Raw genomic sequence first — 20,662 nt, forward strand, 5'->3', positions numbered from 1 at the left:
GTTTAGATTACAGATTGCAATTTTGGGATATAAACCATATCTTTGAAGGCTGATTTGAAAAAAAAAAAAACCTAAGTCATCACATTGAGTGCACTCGGTAGTTTTGTGGGTTTGGTTTTTGCTTTTATTATTATTATTATTATTCAGTTTACTTACTGTAGTGTGAGGGGTTTTGTACTACCTGGAAACACAGACAGATCAGGCAAAAGATAGTAACAGCAAATACAGTTCAACAACTAAAATCTATTTCATTACTGGTTTTGTGTTGCTTGTTTTATAAAAATAAGGTGACTTGGCTGAAATCAACCTCACAAACTGTATCTGGATTCAGAGAGATTAATTCATATATTTAATTGCATAAAATATCTGAAAGCTTTTACTGGCATTGGACAGTTAATCAAAGTCCTGATCAATGGTGTGATGAGGAAATAGAGAGCTCTGCTGTGAATCAGAATGATTACTGTTATTTTTAAGAAGATGTAACTCTCCTGAAAGTTTTGCTTATCCCAAATTAAAGCAAACTGTTAAATAAACTTCTGATGCCTGTAACATTTAATGAATCTATTTTGAAGTTTTCACAGAAGAAAGGAAAGTAGAAAGGGGACCCCTGCTTTTGGAATGGACCCTACATTCAATAGCATTCCTCTTTCCTGTTAAGATGTTAAATATAATGCTTCTCTTGTAATTCTTCCCAGCACAAGCACGTGGGCCAAGCAAGCTGTGTAGTTTTTCAGCACTATCAGTGCTCCTACTGAATCCTGTGTGAGTCTTGGCTGAGCTGGAGTACTCAGTGTAATGAAATTGATCTAGATAGCAAATTAATAGTTCCAAGGGCATTCACTGGCGAAGACATGGGTATCCACAGCTCTAAAAGATGAGTGAGATTAAAGAATGATTCTATGTGGGCTACAATGTACACAGCCATAGCGAACAGCAACGGTGGATGGGTAGTACCTTATTCATTGCTGGGGAACACCAGTGAGAGTCCTGGGACAGATACCTAGAAACTAAATTTTACACTTAAAATAAAGACATGCTATAATGGGTAGCCATAGGAACATCTTCAGAAACACAGGGGTTTCTGAATTCGGGCTACAGCATTCAGGCTGTCGTGTGTTACAGAGTGAGAAAGTTCTCACTTCCAAGGAAAGCAAGTCTATTTATTCCATTAGTTGCCATGGGTAACACTTGTTTTTATATATCTTAGAGCCAAAGGAGTGGAATTGCATAAACAGTGGGACTGGAATTCAGAATACTTTCCAAACAGATGTAACTGGCATCTCCATAGCTGCTCAATTAGTGCCACTTGATCAGATAATCAAGTTCCTCTCAGTCCTCCTGAATCCCTCCATGACTGTAAATCAAGTCAGTGACCTGTGGGCAGAGTCAGAAGGTGTGGAGCAAACTCCATCACTAATGATATTTAGTGACAAACCACAGCTACTAAGTAACACAGCAGACGGAAGACAGAGTCATCTCGATATTGTGTGAATCACAAGGAAGGGTTGTTTTGCAATCAAAACATGGACCTGAAAGATTTTATGTCGATGAGAACCAGCTACCACAAACTCTGTTCTGCCACATGCATTTCCTCCTCACTTCTCTTACCACCCAAGTTACGGAGAATGGTAGGATCTAGCATTTTCAGGAGGCAAAAGATTCAGCTCTACACTTTGTTTTGTTTTTCAGGAACAAAGACCTTCCACACAGTGGAGAGAAATATCCCTTGCACTTTGCAAGCTCATTTGAACTTGAGAATCCTCTGATTTGACTTCAATGGGACAATTCTCTGGTAGGATGTGCTTGGCTGAACTGGATCCTCAGTGAGAAAACCACTGTCTGCAACCACCTCTCTGCTGCTGTTCTCCTTTCTGCATATTCAGCTCTTTGAGGCTATGACCCTATTTCTGTGCCTGAACGCAGTCTGTCCTGATGGAAGTATGGGGCTCGCAAGCACTACCCAAAACAAGTGAATTTTTGGAAATGTAGCAATAGCTGCAGTAATAGGCAAATAAACAAATCCTCACCAGGTTAACCCTGAGCACTGAATTTGCCTAGAGTATAATATGAGCAGGCACACTGCTGGGATTTTTGAAGGAAATTAATATGGTGCAATATGCAATAAACTGGTTTGCTTTGGTTTGGGTTTTTTTCCTTGCTCTTTGCTTCCTGTTGTGTGGCTCTGCTCCCATATAGTAGATACTCAAAACATCAAAACACAATTTCATTTTATTTTTCAAAGTTCATTTACTTACACTTGAAGGCTTTTTTTACAAAGAACAAAGCACATGTGTCGAGCAGTTTGACCCTTCCTCTATCCTTCCCTAGGGGCTGCAATCAAACTTTATTTAAGTAGTCATTTGTTATGTGGGATACTATGCTAAAATATTTTGAGTTGCTGGTTTTCCAGCTGAGTAAGGCCTCCAGCTGCTCTATCCACAGCACCCAGTAATACTTCTGAACAGATTGGAAAGACTTTGCTAACACTGGGTATGCTTGGGAGGACTGATTATTTAGATAGAAGAAATGAAAATAGAGAAAGGATTCCTTTTAGGGAAAGGTACTGACTGCAAAAGACAACTGGAGTGTGTATTATGTGCCTATCCATTTCTTGCCCATCACTTTGTTTCTGCCTTGGGAATACATCAAAATATTGGCTTCCTGTGAATAAGGCGCTTATTCATGACTTAGGACCTTGTAAATTCCATATGTGATTGTGTTAAAATGTCCTTATGTTTCCCATGCTCATACTAGATTTTTATGTGTGCCAACAAGTTCTCCTCACCCCTCCTCCTGTACTGCGGTACATGCACAGAAATGGAAAATTGGGCTTCCTGACTGGATTTGTGCAGCAATCTTAAAAAAAAAAAAAAAGAAAAGAAAAAAAAAAAAGAAGGCTGATTGATATGAAAAGAGAGAAGGGGTCAGAAGTCCCTTATTCCTAACTATACCAGCTCTTCTTTTCTCTCCTTGTCTTTGTCATTCTTTTTCCACATTTTGGAGGAAACAGTGTAATTTCTTACTGAGGGGTTTCAGAGTTTTTTCCCTCTGCCTTGCCCCCAGTTTTGATGTTTTTCTTCCTCATCTAATTCATTTCCTTGGAAGCATTCACAACAGAGAAGCTTCATTCACCAGTCGATGGTTGCCAAACAGATTCCTTTGGAGGAAACGAAGTCTAAAGCCGAGCTTCAGCATGAAAGTGGTACTCGTGTCTAAACCAGAAGGAGGCTGTACCATTAGCAAGTTTTCCAGTGCACAACTAATACATTCCTTTCAGCATGTTTTACATCCCATGTGCAGTGGCGACATACAACCTAGAGGTCCAAACTCTACTTAATTAAAAATAAATACTCTAAACCACATGAAATGGAGTTGTGAGGAGCCGAAGCACGTATTGGTCTGGTGTACAAGTTCTGTTTCTATAACACTGGATTGCAAGATAATGTGAGGTATATATTACAAGCAATGTCTGCCAAGTCTGCGGCCTCTCTCTCAGATGAATCGCTAAGATTCTCTGTCCTCTACAAGGCTATTTTCACAAAGAATATAGAAAGTTTGAGACTTCTTTCCCTACAGGTTCACAGTTTCTGGATGGACAAAAACACTGATACTTTTATATAAGCTGCACTTCCTTAGAAAGCTAGCTAAAAACTCCTGGCGCTTATGTTGAGATATAAGTCCATGTCTGAATAGTGGTATCAATAACAGTTCTCCATAATTATGCCAAAATGTTTTTGCATGAAGATGTTGTAGCTGTCAGTTCATATGTTTCCACCAAATGTGCACCACAGGACTAAACTGAAACTCTGAATTTGCAATTTCCTAAACTTTCAGGGGCAGGAAGGAGTCATTTGAATCTTGTATGTGCATTTCATGAAGGGCTTAATCAAAACTCAATCAATTCCCACCTCACCAACTTTAGAAAGGGATTGAAATCCAGTACCAGATTTGGATCTGAATGTTGTGCCTGGGGGCTCATTTCCGTTATCAATTAGCAGTTGCTCTTGTGATGTATCAAAAGGCAGTAGTGTATAGGCTGTTGTTTAGAGGTGTACATAATGTAGCTTTAAATTTCATTGGGAAACTAAACAAAACCTTTGGCCTTAGGGCTGCGTGTTCAAATACTACAGTCCCATAGTGCATTACACCAGTCAACACTTCTTTTCAAATACCACCCGCATAACAATTAACCTCACTTCAACCTTGAGGTCTCTGATTAGTGATGGCCTATTGTTTAAGTTCCATTAACATAGCCCCTGTGTTGCCCTATTCTCACTCAAATGGACTAATCAAATCAGTCACCAAGGACTTAAGCTGAGTCCAACTTCTTTAGTAAGCAGCGATTATCAATTTAAGTAGAATAGTGGATGTCATCAACACAGTCACAATTAGTATAGCTCTGGCATGGAAAACATTCTTAATGATCCCCAATTTGTGAAATATCAAGGGCCCCAGCAACTTGCAATATGAGAATTTCTATGTATACTAGAAAAATTACAATATCAATAGGGTAGTCATTAATGCATTACCTTGTTCCAGACTAGTCTCTGAAAGGACAGAACCTCAACTGGATTCCATTTAATTTCAGGAAGCAAATGCTGTTTTGAACTAGTAGAAATAAAAACATGTTACAGCATTTTTTAAATGTTATTTTTCACTACCCACACCACATTTATTATGTAAAAAGGAAAGTGTTGTTTATTTTTCCAAATATAGTTGCAGAGTTGTTATTCTTGACATTCTTCTTTGGATTACACAACTCTGTTTTCATTCACATTGGCTGATACTTGCTGTTTCAGTCATTTGTAATTAAAACTTGTGCAGTATTACTTCTTTGGATTATTTTTACCACTGTCTTCTATTTCTGTCAAGGTAATTGATGATTCAAATCTTCAAATGGGCAATACACATGTGAGGAGAGTATTTATCGGCATAGATACTCACTGTGCACAGGCAACAAATTCTACTATTTTCATGCACGTGCCATTGCTGCATGAGCAGCATGTGCATTTTCCAGCCATTCAGATCTTGCCTCCCATTGAAAATGCAGCAGAGTCAAAGTGGGAGTCACTGGTCATTGAGCAGGATCTTGAGGACACTGAGAATTTTCAAAATGGAGCCTGTGTGACAGATAAGAATTTACAGTGATTGTTAATTCCTACGCAATGAAAAATAAATTTTTAATTTTTTTATTGTCTTGTTTTCTTGCCAAACTGTATCCACTTTCACAGTCAAATACTTTTTCAGAGACTGCAGCAGAATCATACTCTTATCTCCTCTGAATATGATGAAGTTTCTAGATAATGTTCACATGTAGCTTTTCTTTTATGATCAGCTAGAACATTGTGCACAGAATAAACATTGCCAGATAAATTAAATGTTTTATTTCTATGCTTCAGAGAATGAAATTTGGCAGAAATATTTCCTAATTTAAATCCAGCTTTTGTCTGCCTCATTGCTTTACACACCATGTAGTGAAAGAACTGGCTTCACACTGCTCCCACACCACCAGTCCATCTGACTGACAATAGATCCAATCTGCATTACACGGGAGGCCATGTGAGTGGTCCATTCTGCTCCTCCATCTCCACCGACAGCTGGAACTGGACTTGGAGTAAATGCCAAGGGAATTTGCATGATAGTCCATTTGGAGCACACATGCTATAAATTCACCATTGCTGCAAAATGGAAAGCCATAGGCCTTGTCTACACAGAAGTTACATGAATTTAAATTAAAACCAATTTAGTCTAAACCAGAATGAACTTCTGTGTGAACACTTGTAATAGTTTAAAATCATCTCATTTCTGTTATCTGGCACTGATGGTGGCTCCCAACAGATGGTTAACCAAGTGCAAGAGAAGCACAGATATTATTGAGCAGTCTCTATCTTTAATTAAAATCTCTTTGAGGCCCAACTCTAGCCCCTTTGCTAGAGGCTCTGCTGAAGTGGTTGGGGCTATTCATACCTGTCATTCAGAGCCAGATTCTCCTGCAGTCCTTCTTTTCTTGTTTGCCACACTCAATCATTTCCTCTTCCCTGGAGGACTCCAGAAGTGGCATCAACACATTGCCCAGCCTTGGATCGGGTGTGATCCTTCCAGCTCACCAGTGAACGCACTGGGGCAGTAGATCCTGGAGTGGCAAAAGCTGTACATTCTCCAGCCATTGTTTTGGCAAGTTACCCCTGGGCACGGACCCCCCGCCTGCACTGCCTCCTGTTGCTCTTTTGTTCAAGAGGAAACTTGTCATTTAGAGGCTGATTATTAGTTTTCTTTTCTCTTCTCCCCCTTCCCCAAAGTCCCCCTTTAACTGGATCATCACCAGTTTTAGAAGCGTTGCCCCTTTCTAAAGAAAACAAAACAGAATAAACAACCTCTTCCCAGTCCCTGTCAGAGCTCTCTTCTTTTCACCAACATCCATTTTCTCCCCAGCAAAATGAATAGACAGGGAGAAAAAGACAGCTTCTTCCCTCTCCCCACAATGAAACAACAAAGAGCACAAACAAAATTAAAATTAGGCATTTAAGCTGATTTTCACCACTTAACTTTTGACATGTTTTTGCAAATTTCCTTCAAGTCCCCTCTGAAGACTCAGCCAATGAAACCCACTGCATCAAGTGGTGTTTCTAAGCCTTTTTGCACAACTTCTGTGAAACAACCCACGTGTTGTTTGGAGCAGCAAAGGCACCTTTCTGCTCATGGTAAAATTGGGAGGATACAACAGAACAAAGTATCTGTCCCTTTAGAGAGAAATCAAGAGTGAATGCATAATTTTTCAACTTTATGTAACTTTGGAAACATTTGGGGTCCGAGACATCCAAACTCAGTCTGCAAAAAGGCTTTCCAGGTGGGAGATTTATTAGAAGTTAAAGCCATTGCCCAAAAGTTCTGTTCTATCTTATGCCGATGTAGCGTCTGTTCAGCTCCATTTTCTAGCTTTGAGAAGTAATTGTTTTTCTCCCCAGAAATATATTTTTCTTCCAGTAAGTCTACATCATATTCATCATCTGGAATGTATTGGGAGCACTGCACTGGGCTGAGCTTGCAGCTGCTCCTAATCATAACTGATGTGCTCAGAGCAGACCTGCAAAATACTCGGCAGGCAAGGATAGGACTGCCTGCCCTGGTACTGCTCCTCCTCCCCACTGTCGTGCCCGTGCTCCAGAGACTTTGCTGCTCTCCACTTCATTTCCAGGTGTAATTCAAAATGGCATTTTTAATCCAAGGAGCCATTCATGGTTTAAGAGCTTGTATTTCTTGAAGACTGCTTCTCTGTCTCAACATCATGTTTCAGCTGGCAGCTGAGATTGGCTGCAGTTGCAAGAGATGAATAGCAATGTTGACTCTGTAAAATACAGAGTTTGCGGAATGACAGGCCATTCTCCTTGGATATATAGCATAGGAGCAATGGAAAGATGAAGACTGTATCATTTCATAAAGGAAAAAAGAAAAAAAGGTTTCTTTTCATTTGAAAAAAATTTAATTCTCTATTTTTATTAAAAAAAATACAAAGAATGGAACCACTCTTCTGCAAATATTCTGTATTCTTTTAAAATTGCTGAGAACTGGGTGTATGATTTATGCCCATATTTACATTGTGGGTTACGCCAGCAGTAGTAGCTTTCCCTTGGAAGCTAGTAGGTGCTTTAATTGTACTATCTAGATTTGGAGTGAATTTGGAAAATGTGGGAGGAAAAATCACATATAAGCAAAAATCATGAGGTATTACCAGCCCAGGATATCATGTAAATGGAATCTTGGTTTCTGGTGGCAGAAAATTAGAATCTTGTGTAATATGTTTAATACAACCAAAAGAGAGCGTATAGTAGTGCTAGGCAGGTGTCTGCACATTTCTGCACTGAGACCTCTTCCCTAGGTCTAGAAGAAACCTTATGCTCTTTATTATATTATTATATATATATACCCATATTACGAGATGATAGTATGATTCCATGACTGCAATTATCCAGCTTCTCCTGGGATTAGTCTCTGGTTTATTAGCCTACCTGACCGAGGCAAAACTCAGAAGTTGTTATAGTGCACTTAAGAAATTCCTCCTTCTGTGCAACACCCAGTGTCTGTTGCCTCCAACCAAAATTCCATTTGAAGAAGCAGCCACGTGCCCTCATTCTTTCTCTTCCTTCTCACCTTGAGGTCTCTCATCGTTCTTTGCTGATGTTGCAGCCAGACAAGGATCTTCTTTAAACTAGGAGAAAAGTATTTTTCTCAATCAAATTAACTGCTTTGAGTTAATTTAGCAGCCTGAGTTATAATATACACAATATTGCCAATGGTTTTGATTTCACTGCAGGTTGAGCAATATTATGTGGTTTCTCTAAAGGTGGAAGGTCTTCATCACTCCATCTTCTTACCATAAAAGGAAATGTTTCATGCTTATGCTTGCAAGGAAAAGGTTGAGTAGAGGACAAAGCATTTCAGAAACAGAAGACAAATGGAAAATTAGGATTTTTTTTCTTTTTTTTTTTTAACGTAAACCCTTTTAAAAATCAAATTTTATGTTCAGTATGGTGGCAGCAAGCTGTCACATTACTTTTTTTTTATTTTTGGGACTGGCAAAACTGCCCATATCACTATGTAGGCTACAATTCAACCTCCTGTATTTTGCACTATGTTCATTGCAGTAGTTTCAGTTGCATTAAGCCAGCTCAGTAAAGATAACTGAAGAAAACACAATTTTTCTTCTCTTAGACAAGACTCGAGTGGAAAGGGATCATGAACACTTAACACTACGTACAGCAAGGGGATAGGAAAACGTCTGCTTCACCGCTGCCAGCTTCTCTGAGCCTAGGGACCTGAGAGATGCCCCAGGCTCCTCAGCAGCAGTTGCTAAGGAAACATTTTAGGGAACCTTTTTCATAAATTCATAGTAATCTCCATTTCTCAAATGTCAAGGCTAATGACTCACCCTTTGATTGCAAATGGGATTTACTACCACAGAATTGCTGGCAGCCTTCAAAGCTAAATTGTATTTGTCAGCATTTGAAGACTTTTAGTACGTTGGTTACCACTGCTCCCCTTGAGTGAGCAGAAAATGTAGATACATGAATATCTGGCAGAATTCCTCAGAAATATTCCAACCCTTCTTCCTAAGTTTCCACACAGGAAAGAAGATGGGGACTGGTGTCCCTGGGGCTGGCTGCAGTGGGAATCCCCACAGTGGAGCCTGGATCTTTGGGGTTTCAGGCACATGGTGCCACCATGCCCTCCCAGGGTGGAGAAAGTCAGGACCAGCCTCAGCTGTGCCTGGGGACAAGCAGTGGAGACACACAGCCCTCCTTCTCTTCTGGAGGTCAGTTCAACTTGCAGTCAGCTGGACGTGCTCGTGGATTCTGTGCAAGTTACACATGAATCAGTCTGGGCTTTCCTCTGATTAACCACTGTGTAATCTAACAAAGCAGGTCTACCACTCACATGTTTGGGATATCACCCGCAACCAGACCAAGAGCCTGATGCTCCATTGCTTTGTGCCTTCACAATCTTCTTTCTGAAAGTGCCAAGTTTCCAAATGCACCCTGAGACTTCCTTCTTTAAAGTATTTGACAAGACCAGACTTTAGGAATGATATTGATTGCTTTGATGGCAATACATATTTACAAGATTCTCTCTCAAGTAATACAGACTTAAGTTAATAGCTTATAGGCTGGAATATAATTTAAAGACCTAAATTTATTTAGAGACATAAAAAGTCCTCAGAAGAATTGTGGACCTAATTGCAAAGTTTCTATTAATGAATTTCTATATTAATTAATTTCTATAAAATGGACCTAATTGCAAAGTTTCTAAATTTCTATTCATAATTCTATTATGTAAACATTTCATATATATATAAATGTATATTATAAACTAATTTGAATATTGGTATGTAGTGTACTTACTAAATCTCCATTTAGTATAAATTTTACAAATATAATGCAATTCGAGTGGATTCAATTATAAATCACTATGAATTTATGGAAAACTTTTCTCCCTGGAATTGCTGGTCACTGATACGTGGAAAGTATCACTGATGAGACCAAAGCCATTGTTGTATGTAGCACTGGACGGTTAGGTGGTATGTTCCATGACACAATAGCAGTATGGGCCCTTTTAAGAATCTGTATCTAAAACAGGCGGGAATGGCTGCAGAAGTACATTTACAGCTAATTTTGAAATGTCTCCTGGTCGCTTTGAACACTATTGTTAAAAGCAGGCAGGCTGAGGAAAACACTTATCCAACTTTTGCTTTCTCTGTCTATGGAAAATGTATCCCTCAACCATACTGTGTACCAGTCTGCCTAGAGACAGATAATTTTGCTTTCCTGTTGTGTCTAGCTGCCAGATTTCACAGAGCAGATTTACTCATTTTTCCACTGGTATATTCAGCCAAATTACCAGAAAATACATATCCTTCCCTAGATCCAGGTGCTGGGAGAAGTCTCCGCTGTAGAATTGGTTTTGCCTAGAATATGAAGAGAGGAATGACTTCTGAGATGATAACACTGGTATTTCTAAGGCCATTTTTCTTTCTCCACTGATTGGCTTCTACTTCTATATTATCTCATAGAATTTTACTTTTACTAATACTGTAAAAAAGAAGTACTGAAAGTGCAGAAATGGTTTAAGGCAGTTACCCTCTTTCTTAGTTTCTAGCTGGCTGTATCTAAACTAATAGTAAAAAATACACTTAGCTCAGAAAATGTCTCCAAAACTTGACTGAAAACATGTGGCTCCAAAATGTAGGAGAAAAATGAACAAACGTCTGCATTATCATCCTGTTTACTATATGCTAAAAACAACATACAGTCTATGCAGTATTTCCTCTTTCTGTAACCAAAAAGTTTTTCCTGGTTATTAGACAATTTAGCAAAAACCTGCTATCAATATATTTCCATCACATTGGGTCTTATTCATCTAATGATTATTGACATCATTTTCTGAATAAATAAATAAATAAATAAAAATTATAGTATGGCTAGACGGTTCTGTCTTCTTCCAATTTTAGATTCATTGCTGCCTGTAGCTTTTTCAACTATATGCCTTATTTCGTGTGAAAGGAAGTGCCATGTGTACTGTATGATGTGCCGGGGTATATCTGAACCATTTGGGCTGATCCTTACTGGCATCAGCTCCTTTATTTGTAAATACTGAGGTGGGACCTGCACACTTAGAAGCAAGCACAGTTGCATGGAGCACAAGCATACACATGATTGTGCTTTCAATATTTTAAAAGACTTGGGCTGTTGGTTCTATTAGAAAATGAAGATACTGTTTCTGGGAGGTTACAACCAATTTTGTTCCCTTACCTGAAATGCTGAGGACTTTGGTGCATTCTGTAATTCAAGCAAAGTTTTATTATTTCCTGAAATGCAGCAACTGATAGAAAATCATCTAGGTGGATTAACACTTTACTGTCTTCCTTGTTAGAGCACTAACAACTTGTTTTACAAGCACAGTAGATGTTGCTAATGCTCCCTGTGCAGTTGAAGTAGGGAATTTCCTCTAATTTTGGCAAACAATATGCTGAAAAAAATGTTACTTAACTTACTACACAGCTGTAAATCTGCTTTGTAAATCTTGCACTTTTTGGGGAAGCTTACTGCTAAAAGTTTTGCTTCAGAAGCACATTTAAAGGTTTTAGATTTAATAAGGTTAAAAACCATCTGAGTATTTTGAGACTACAAAGGAGTAATATATCTGTAGTGTCCCTTGCGATAGATTAGAGACAGGACTTGGTTGCAGTAATGAATATAAATGGGATTCTTTATTAAAGCCACTGGACACAGGCAGGACTGCAGCTCGCTGCTCTCCAGCTCCCAGGCTAACTGCACACAACCTATGCTTTCTAATAGCACCGCGCAGGTCTGCCTCAAGTCCTGGCCTAGATTCAGCAGTCTTGGAAGGGATTGCCAACCTCTGCAAAAACTAGCCACCTAAATCATTCAGCAGCGGGAACAACGTCCAGAGCATCTACTGCCAATGCTTGCACAATCCCTAAATTTGCATGCACGTGAATTAAACAATGAAAAGATTGTTGGTTCTGCAGCTAGGAATAGAAATATCCTCTGCACAAAAATCTCCCTTTTCCTTGCAAGTTTGTGGATAGAAAGAGATGTGGAGATGGATACCTAGGGTGGTTTTATTTTGTTTGTTTTGTTTTGTTTTTAGTGCCTCTTTAATTACAAGACTGACTTGGACAGTCCATGTAAAAATACAGTGAAGAGGGGAAACCCCCACTCTGTAAACTGTAGCCAACTTGATGGTCTTTATACTGTACTGAGTCCAGAGCAAGCTCAAGGCAGAGGTGAAATAGGTAAAACCTAATCATCTGCTTTGCTTGGGCCAAGGCAGAAAGGAGCAGTGCAGTCTATCTTCACTGGCACACTGCAGCCCCTGTTTCAGGTGCTCTGCCACTTCTGAGGCACTAAACTTGGAGGTGCGAATCCCCTCTGAGATGTGTTCATGATGCTGTTATCAGCCCTTGCTATTAAGGACGCTTTTAGCCGAGAAGCAGCAAACATGGGGCCTTTCCCTCATTTTCTGAGGAGTGATGAAGAATGTTTTCACTGCTCCTCACTCGCAGATGTAGACAAGCCACCTGGGTCCCAGCCTGAGCAGTATCAGCCAGAAACACTGCGATCCCTCAGAAAACACACCACTAGTGTCAGATGTGTCCAGCTCGGCTTTGGGAACAGGGGCAGATTTTTAGGCTGTGGCACAAGTCCTCTCAATGGGATTATGCCTCCCTGGTGCACATGCACACACAGACCAAGCCACCTTCCTGGGACAGCCCCCATGTGCCCCGCTCAGCAGAGTTACCCTGATAAGCAGGAGAGGGCTGTGTAGGTGTGGGCTCTCAGGATATCAAGAGGTGGAAGGGTGACAGTGCTTTCTGATTTGAAGAGCCAACTTTAGGAAAGCCTCTGATCACATCAGTGGGCCACATGTACCAAGTGAGTGTTGCACATGTTAATATATTAAACATATGTGTTTCTTATTTCCTATGTTGAAGGAATACAGTTTGCAAGCATCAGGGTGCATAGTTATTTCAAATGCATGGTAAATGTGGATTAAGGGCACCAAAAGATTCCCATGGTCCAAAGACTATGAACACCTGCAACATCCAACTTTGTTTTTAAATTTTCTTGTCACCTTTAAAGTGTCTGCCTTGCCACACTGGTGTGGAAACAGGGTTCATTTTAAAGGCTCTTGGAAATGGCCAGGGCAACAGGAACAATAACAGCATCCTTTTAGGAAAATACAGGAAATCTTTCCAGCCAGATGTACTGCAGCACTGGGGCCACCATGAAAGTCTCGCAGTTAAAGAAACCTCACAACAGCTTCTAGGCAAAAGCCAAAGGGGATCATCACTTCTACCAACACTTTGTCTTGCATTAGAAATAATTCTTGCTCGAGGAAGAAAAAAAGAGCCAATAAAATGTTCAAACTTCATTCCTTTATTGGCTTTTTGTTGCTTTATGTTATTAATAAGAATTTACAACCTTATTTACAGTGCAAATTTTTAGCATTGACTGTGCTTGTATATAATTTGAATTTTAAAAATCCTCAGGGCATCATGAATTTAACAAAATCTTTTAAGAATTAATGGAGTGTTGTCTGGAGACAGGTTTTTCAAAAATACTCTTAAACTGGACCTCCTTATTTCTGTGTGAGAGGAAGTAGAGTCTCCTGGGTACCTTATGACTGGGGACTTGGATATGAAAATGTGGGATTTGCATGTTGCAAACATTGCTCGTGACAAAGTGCAGGTGCAGAGCGAAGGGCCAGCTTGCAGCCACTTTGAATCAGACTTCCTGAATGTGCTTTTAAACGCCAATTGGATGGGTGGGGGTGCTGGAGGGATGCTCTGAGGTTTTAATATCACAAAACAGTGGCATAATCACTTTGTTACTTGTCTGACTGAGAGATGAAGACTATTGAAGCAGTGAGTGTAGTCATAAACATTCAGAAGCCTTCTCTGACTTGTACAGTGTTGAATATTGGTAGGGTTATCCTACCAAACAAACAAGCAGCCAAAATCTGAGGCTCCTAAATTAGAGAATACACATTAAAATGTTGGCCAGAGGCTTCTGATTTGTATATTCCCATCTCCCCCTCCCTCTCTCTCTTTCCTCTCCAATACCAGTGCTGTATTGAGTTGGAAATGTATAAATGTTACATGTAAGATGCAGCCTTACTGTTGCATCTTTATTCAACATCAACTTCCAGATGGGAACTATTTTTCATGGTTCATAAAGCCAAATCCAGCTGCTACATTTGGACCTACATAAGGAATCCACATTTTATTGCCTTAGCAGCGCATATAAAACAATTGCTGTTGTTTCTTTAGTACTGGTGCACCTCACATTCCTCAATACATTTTAGATATTTAAATTTTAAAAACTGTATTTTATAGTTGCTCATTTAGCCGTGCACTATAACAAGATCCTGCTTTTACAGCATTTTCCAGATATCTAACGTAACTGAAAGAAATACGATCTTGGACAAACAGTATTTGGTATAGCAGCCATCTATTCAGTTACTTACTAAGAGTGTTCAGACAATTTCCTATGTAAACCACAATGATATTAAATACTTCTGGAATCTCAGCTTTATTAACAGACAGGAAGTGGAAACTCAGGAGCCTTTCCCCTCCCCCTGCGCTAATCTGACTCTTTGATAGTCATGTGTTAGGAATAACCATGGAGTTTCTCCTAACGTAAAATATTCCCACAGCTAAGAGAAATTAACCCTTGCAAAGCCTCAAAGAGAGAGTGGAGTCCATGTGTTCGCACAGAGAGAGAAAAAAAATCATTAGGAGGAAGTTTGTATCAGCAGCAGGTCTACACAACACTGCCAGCTATTACATTCAGGCATAATTCATTTGCATTTTAGATGGTATTGTCAAAGCAATTATAGCACATCCATTGCAGAGGAGAATTATACAGCCTTGCAAAATTAGCCATCTTTGTGCCTTTATCACTAGCCACGAATGGGAAGCACGCTGCATTCACTCAGCCGAGTGTGCTGAGGGTTTTCTCCTCAACTCCCAACTAGCAGATATCAGTCCAGTTGCTAGAAAGCAGACAAATCCCCACAAAAAGTGATGAGGTGGGACAGAGAGAGTTAATGCGTGCGTATGACAGGGAAGCAAGTTTGCTATGAATTGGGAAGCACAAACTATAGTAATCCCCACCCTGCTGAGTGGCTTCCCCAGAGGTCTGATACAGTGCCAAAGCCTCTTACGCATACTGAGACAAAGCTTATTTCAAGCAGAATTCAGCTCCTGAAGCCACCATACTGCTTCCTGACAGCCTCCAATTGCACTGCCTCTGTATTTGTGTTTCCTGCTGTTTATATTTACTTGTTCCCAGAGCCACAACAGCTACAAAAACAAATAGTTGCTATTTGCAGGGCTCCGTATCAACACAGGTAAAGTGCTCTGCTTCCCTTTTAGTTTTACAGAGATTGTGCAAATAGGCTTTTAATACCTCAGAGAGATTAATTTGGTGATTATAAACCAGTTTAGGAACACATGCTAAACAATTGGTCATATAATCAGCATCCTTGTTTCAGAGCATTAGTGTGGCTGAGGCAAAAGGTTTTTAAACTGTAAGGGATACACAAACACTCCCTTGATTATATCGCTATTATTTCACCATTCCACTGAGACATGAGCTTGAAATATTACTTTTTTGTTTGTAAAGTCCCTGTGGATACTCTCTGGATCTGTGCCTCTGTCTCTTTGGCTCTCTGTACAGCTATTGTGATGGTGTCTGATTTGGGTAACAGAGATCTTGCTTGATACACTTGTTTAAAGGATCAGCTTGAGGAAGCTTAAGAGCCATCAATTCTCTTAATTAACTGCAGAGAAATGATTAATGCTATAAATATGGAATTGATCAGGAAAAAATTATAGTACAGAGGATTTAATATGAGTTGTTTGACCAATATTTAAGACATTCAGTATGATAAATCTGGTCCTGGGTAAAGTGCTTATAAGTACCCAAGTGATTTATGCACCTCAGAAAATTCCCACCACAAGACACTAGGGCTGTCTAAACAGAGCTGGGCAATGTTTTTCAGGTAGACAAAAAAACTCCTTTAGGAATGCATCGAGCACTGCACTTCTTCAACAAAACAGAGCAGAAAAGTTTCAAAGCATTTTATTCTGTCCTTGTCTGAAAATAATATTTTCATTTCAAAACAGTGCCATTTAAAATTCATTTTCTTTCATGCACATTGATGTCATTGTAAATAACGCAGAAGCTTCCCTTATAAGGAAATTTAAAAAAAAAAAAAAAAAGATTTTGATCCAGGCCAGAAGATAGGTCTCCAAGCCTTTCCTTTCAGAAACACCAACCAGGAAACCCAAGTGGTTGTTGTTCCCCATCCTTCAATGTCTGTCCATGAACTGAATTAAAAGCTGAGGCAACAAACCTATTGAGACAGTAATATTCCTGACTTTTGTACACATTTAGAAATCAGTACTTTGAGAGCTCAAGCATGAGGCATAAGAAGAGATGAATTTATTTATTTGCTTTTTATAATAGCTACCCTCAGATATTCTCCCCTCTCCTCTTCCCCTAGTCCCTAAGGATGAGAGTTATGGTAATAATGTCTCCTGAGACCCTTTCCCAAGAACTCTGTGCCTCGGTCCACAGAAATTCAGTGTCAGATCCACCCACATCCAAGCAAGACATCCTGAAGTACAGCTTTTGGAGGGGATATTGGAGAGACAGAAATATCACTGCCTTCATGGACAGAGCGTAGATCCATCCACAGAGGACTAACCTCCATCCCCGGGGAGTCTGCCTGAACTCTGCCCAGCCTCAGCTCCCCATTTACTCTTCCCTCAGGATTATTCACTGCCCAACATAGGCTGGGAGGACATGTCAGAGATCAACCTCCCTCCGGACAGCCACACTTAGCACAGGGACTCTCAGAGCCTGTCTGTGACCTGCTCGGCCATTGCTGCAGCCCCAGCATGGGCAGAACACGCAGAGGGACCACCAAGAGAGGTCACACAACAGGTAGAAGGGACTCACAGCTTCAGGGACAATGGTACCACACCTAACTGGCATGAAATGAAAATAATGGAATCTAAGGAACACGCTGTCAGCCTATAATGTGATAGATCTCCACAGAGCTTGGGGGAGACGTGCATTGGCTGGTGGCATGAACCTTCCTCTTGAAGAAGCGAGCTCTCGAACTTGGGAAGTAGCTGAGGACACAAGGGCAACTACAGACCATCAGGTCACCTGAGCTTCTAAATGGGGCACATAATGATTGTAAATGCAAGGTGTGTTAAACAGCAACACAAGTTACACATTGCATGGGGGGCAGTTGTATCACTGAACACTCAAAATCCATCTAAACCCCACACTTAAATTTGCCTGAATACAGGCATCCAAGAGTTTCAGACATGGAGTAAGACCGTCTTCAGAAAACTGCAGAACTATGACTCCCAGTGTTAACAGACCTCTCAGCTGCCACCATACTGTGAGCAAAAAGCTGCATATTGGGGATTGCTGTCTGTAATGTATCCCTTTCTCTGTGACCTCCCATGCTATGGGACTGGGAAGGGAGGATGAACAGTGGCAGCAGGGTGCAGGGGCAGTGGTACAATGCCTTTCAGTGGCCCCTGAAATTGAGGGGCTCAAGAACTGATTTTTCAATTGGATCCTCAGGCTTGTTATAATTTCAGGGACGAGACCAATTTAATCTTTATAGAGATATGTAATCCGCCATTTCAACACACTAATTAAAATAGGCTGACATGCAGCTATGTGCCCTACGAGTCTTCCAAAGCACATATCTTGGCAGTTTCCACTAGAGGGTAAATGACATGACTAGAAAACCATACCAGATCCTCTGTGTTAACAGGGCTCTGCTTCTACATTATTATTTTGATTGCTGGCTTTACCAACAAACATCCAAGTGGCAGAATCCACTTGGAGAAAATAACAGAAAGCAGAGCTGAAAAAGATTTTAGGAGGTCAAAAATCAACTATAGCTATGCTATTTTTGACAGATGTTTATTCAACTAGTTTTTAAAGTCCTTCAGCATTAAAAATGCACACATTTTTCCCAGTGCAATCAGATCTATTCTTTAATCATGACTTTTATAATGGCTAACCTAGATTTCTCTGGGAGTTCTTCAAGTCTGTATTTTCTTACAAATGCAGAGAGAAAGAGTTAAACAGTTCATTACTTTCTTCACTGCAGCAACTTTGTGCGTATTTGAAGGCTGTTAGGTTCCCTCTTTGTACACCCTAGACAGCCCCTGTTCTTCCAATTTCCTTGTCAGCCATTCCGACCACTTAGCTCAAGATTCTCTTTTGCCCCACATCCTTTCTGGAAAGTAATACCATATTTATTTTTTTTTTCATGCTGAGCAAGCTAGAAAAACACCTACATGTGTCTTCCAGGTTATGCTCATTAAAATAAATAAATAAATAAATAAAAATAAATCAGTAATACACCTTTTTCACAACATCCTTTTGTTGAAGTCTTACATAGAGGTTGAGCCCATCATAACCTCTCCATCCTTTTGTTTAGAATCAAATATTTTCCTTTCCATCCAGCAATTCTGCAGCTGATTTTTCCTATATATATAGTAAGTGCACATTACTTTCTCTCCCTGTTCAATAAGGTTCTTTCCAGTCATTTCACCAACGTGATTTCCAGTTCTACTCTCCTTAAAAAGCAGCAACTTGAGTTCTAACTCAAACTTTGCTCCTCATTATGTGAGCTTGTCAGGGACACTGGGACATGATTCATGTGATTTTCCTCCTATTTCCATCCCACCTTTCAGGGAAACTCATGACAGCCAAATTTATGAATAACCTTCAAGATGTTTTTGCAGAGACTGTGCATTCGTTTGGAACTTCACAACACAACTAATAAAATCATGAATAGATTTCATAATATTTGCTTAACATTAAGCTATGTTTAAAAATAATAAAAGAAGAACTACCTGTCCACTTACGCAGTAGGAAAAGACAGTAATTTCATTAGGAAAATTCTTACACTTCTCAGAAAGCCAACACTGGACAAATGGTTGAACTTATGTTTAATGAGCAGTATAAACTGTGTACATTGGGAAATAAATTAGAGTTCAGTAACTAATGTGAGTTGTAAAATCTTGTTTTACTCAATGATAGCAATTACCATTAAATTTTTTTTTTATTCACATTTAAAATACTGGCAGTTTGACAGGCCTTTAAAACATCTATTTTGGTTGCTAGTTTAATTATCTTTTCAGCTGATACAGTCATTTGTTTCACAAATTAAAAAAGAAGAGTTTACAGAGGAAAAAGCACAGTAGCATATTAGTGAATGTTCTTGGGTTTATCCTCAGCCAACAAATTTCTGTTCATCGCTCAAGCTGTCAACCAATCTCAGATATGGGATTCCAGTTTCATGTATTGTATTTCTGAGGAGTCAGCCATGAACTCCAGATCCAGATGTTAGTTTGGTTTCTGTAGGGTCAGGCTACAGAGTACTCCCATTCAGGCTGCAAAACATTTCTAGGAGAACTGATTTAAGTCACGTAGAGAAAATGAAGACAAGAATCCACGACGACACCTCATTCAGAACAGCAGCTATGCCCTTCCAGCTCCTGGGTCATTTTCTTGGCTCTTCATTTCAGAAAGAATCAATATCGTACTTTTTCCTGTTTTTCATCCTTTCATCACACAACCTTTTTGTCTTCTCTTGTGTTTTGATCCACATTTCCCTGATGATCTCATTTACCTTGTCTGCTCAGAGGCACAAACATACCTTGTATCAAGTTCTTCCGTATTTTCAGAATGACCCATTTTCTTTCCTCAAATTAATCTAGTAGTAAGTGCAAGAGATTATCAGCTACACCTTGTCAATTTGATACGTGATAGCACATAAAAAGGGTCTGTATGAATTCACAGAAGAATGAAAGCAAGTAAAACACTATCTACATAATAGCTCCATGAGTGGAAATAAAGGCCTTATTTTACCATAATGCTTCTTTAACCCTGCTTTCCTCCACAATTTTAATTTCATTTGAGTTCTTCAATATATCTTGCATTCCTATACGTCTCTCGCTGTCAAGAAAGCCTTCTTTGCAAAGAGAAGTGCATGCCTGAAACATTCTTTTCTCTCCACTGGGGATCCACCAAAGTACATTCATTACCTTAAGTTAAAAGGAAACACTCTAAAATAACGTATTCAGGAATGTGTCTGCAGCAGTTCAGGGTGGCAGATCGATTTGAACCTGAATGTGCAATATTTCTATACATGAAAGATGCGATGGTCCAGTGGAGCAAGCACACTACCAAAAGCATGAAGGACATCATGTCAGCTACACAGAAAACTCATGTCAGTGTCAATGGGAGCAACTTGCAGAGGGGTGCGCACCATGGGCCAGGGCTGACCAGCTCTCTCTTCTGCCTCCCATTGCAGAGGGCACACCAGGGGGCATGCCAGAGCGTGCTGGGAAGAGAAGAAAGCAGAATAGGAGAGAAGAGGTATTCAGACCATTTGTAAAATGGGTGGGATTGGTCAATATCCATCTACTAGCCATAAGTATTGTATGATTTACTGAAATAAACGTTGCTTTCTTTTATGAAAAAAATGTAGATCTAGATGAATGTGAAATAACAATCAAAAACTAACAGCTGAAAGT

At 39.7% G+C, this 20,662-nt stretch overlaps 1 long non-coding RNA gene across 1 annotated transcript in view; it reads right to left on the bottom strand.

The window, feature by feature from the left end:
* Window positions 1–19,067: 19,067 nt before the first annotated feature.
* Window positions 19,068–20,662, bottom strand: part of LOC121074950 — a 49,570-nt gene continuing 47,975 nt past the window's right edge. The window contains exon 3 of the long non-coding RNA XR_005822648.1: window positions 19,068–20,469. This is a non-coding gene — a long non-coding RNA (uncharacterized LOC121074950). The remainder of the gene's footprint in view (window positions 20,470–20,662) is intronic.

This window comes from Cygnus olor, chromosome 9 (genome assembly GCF_009769625.2).
Source record: "Cygnus olor isolate bCygOlo1 chromosome 9, bCygOlo1.pri.v2, whole genome shotgun sequence".
NCBI lineage: Eukaryota > Metazoa > Chordata > Aves > Anseriformes > Anatidae > Cygnus > Cygnus olor.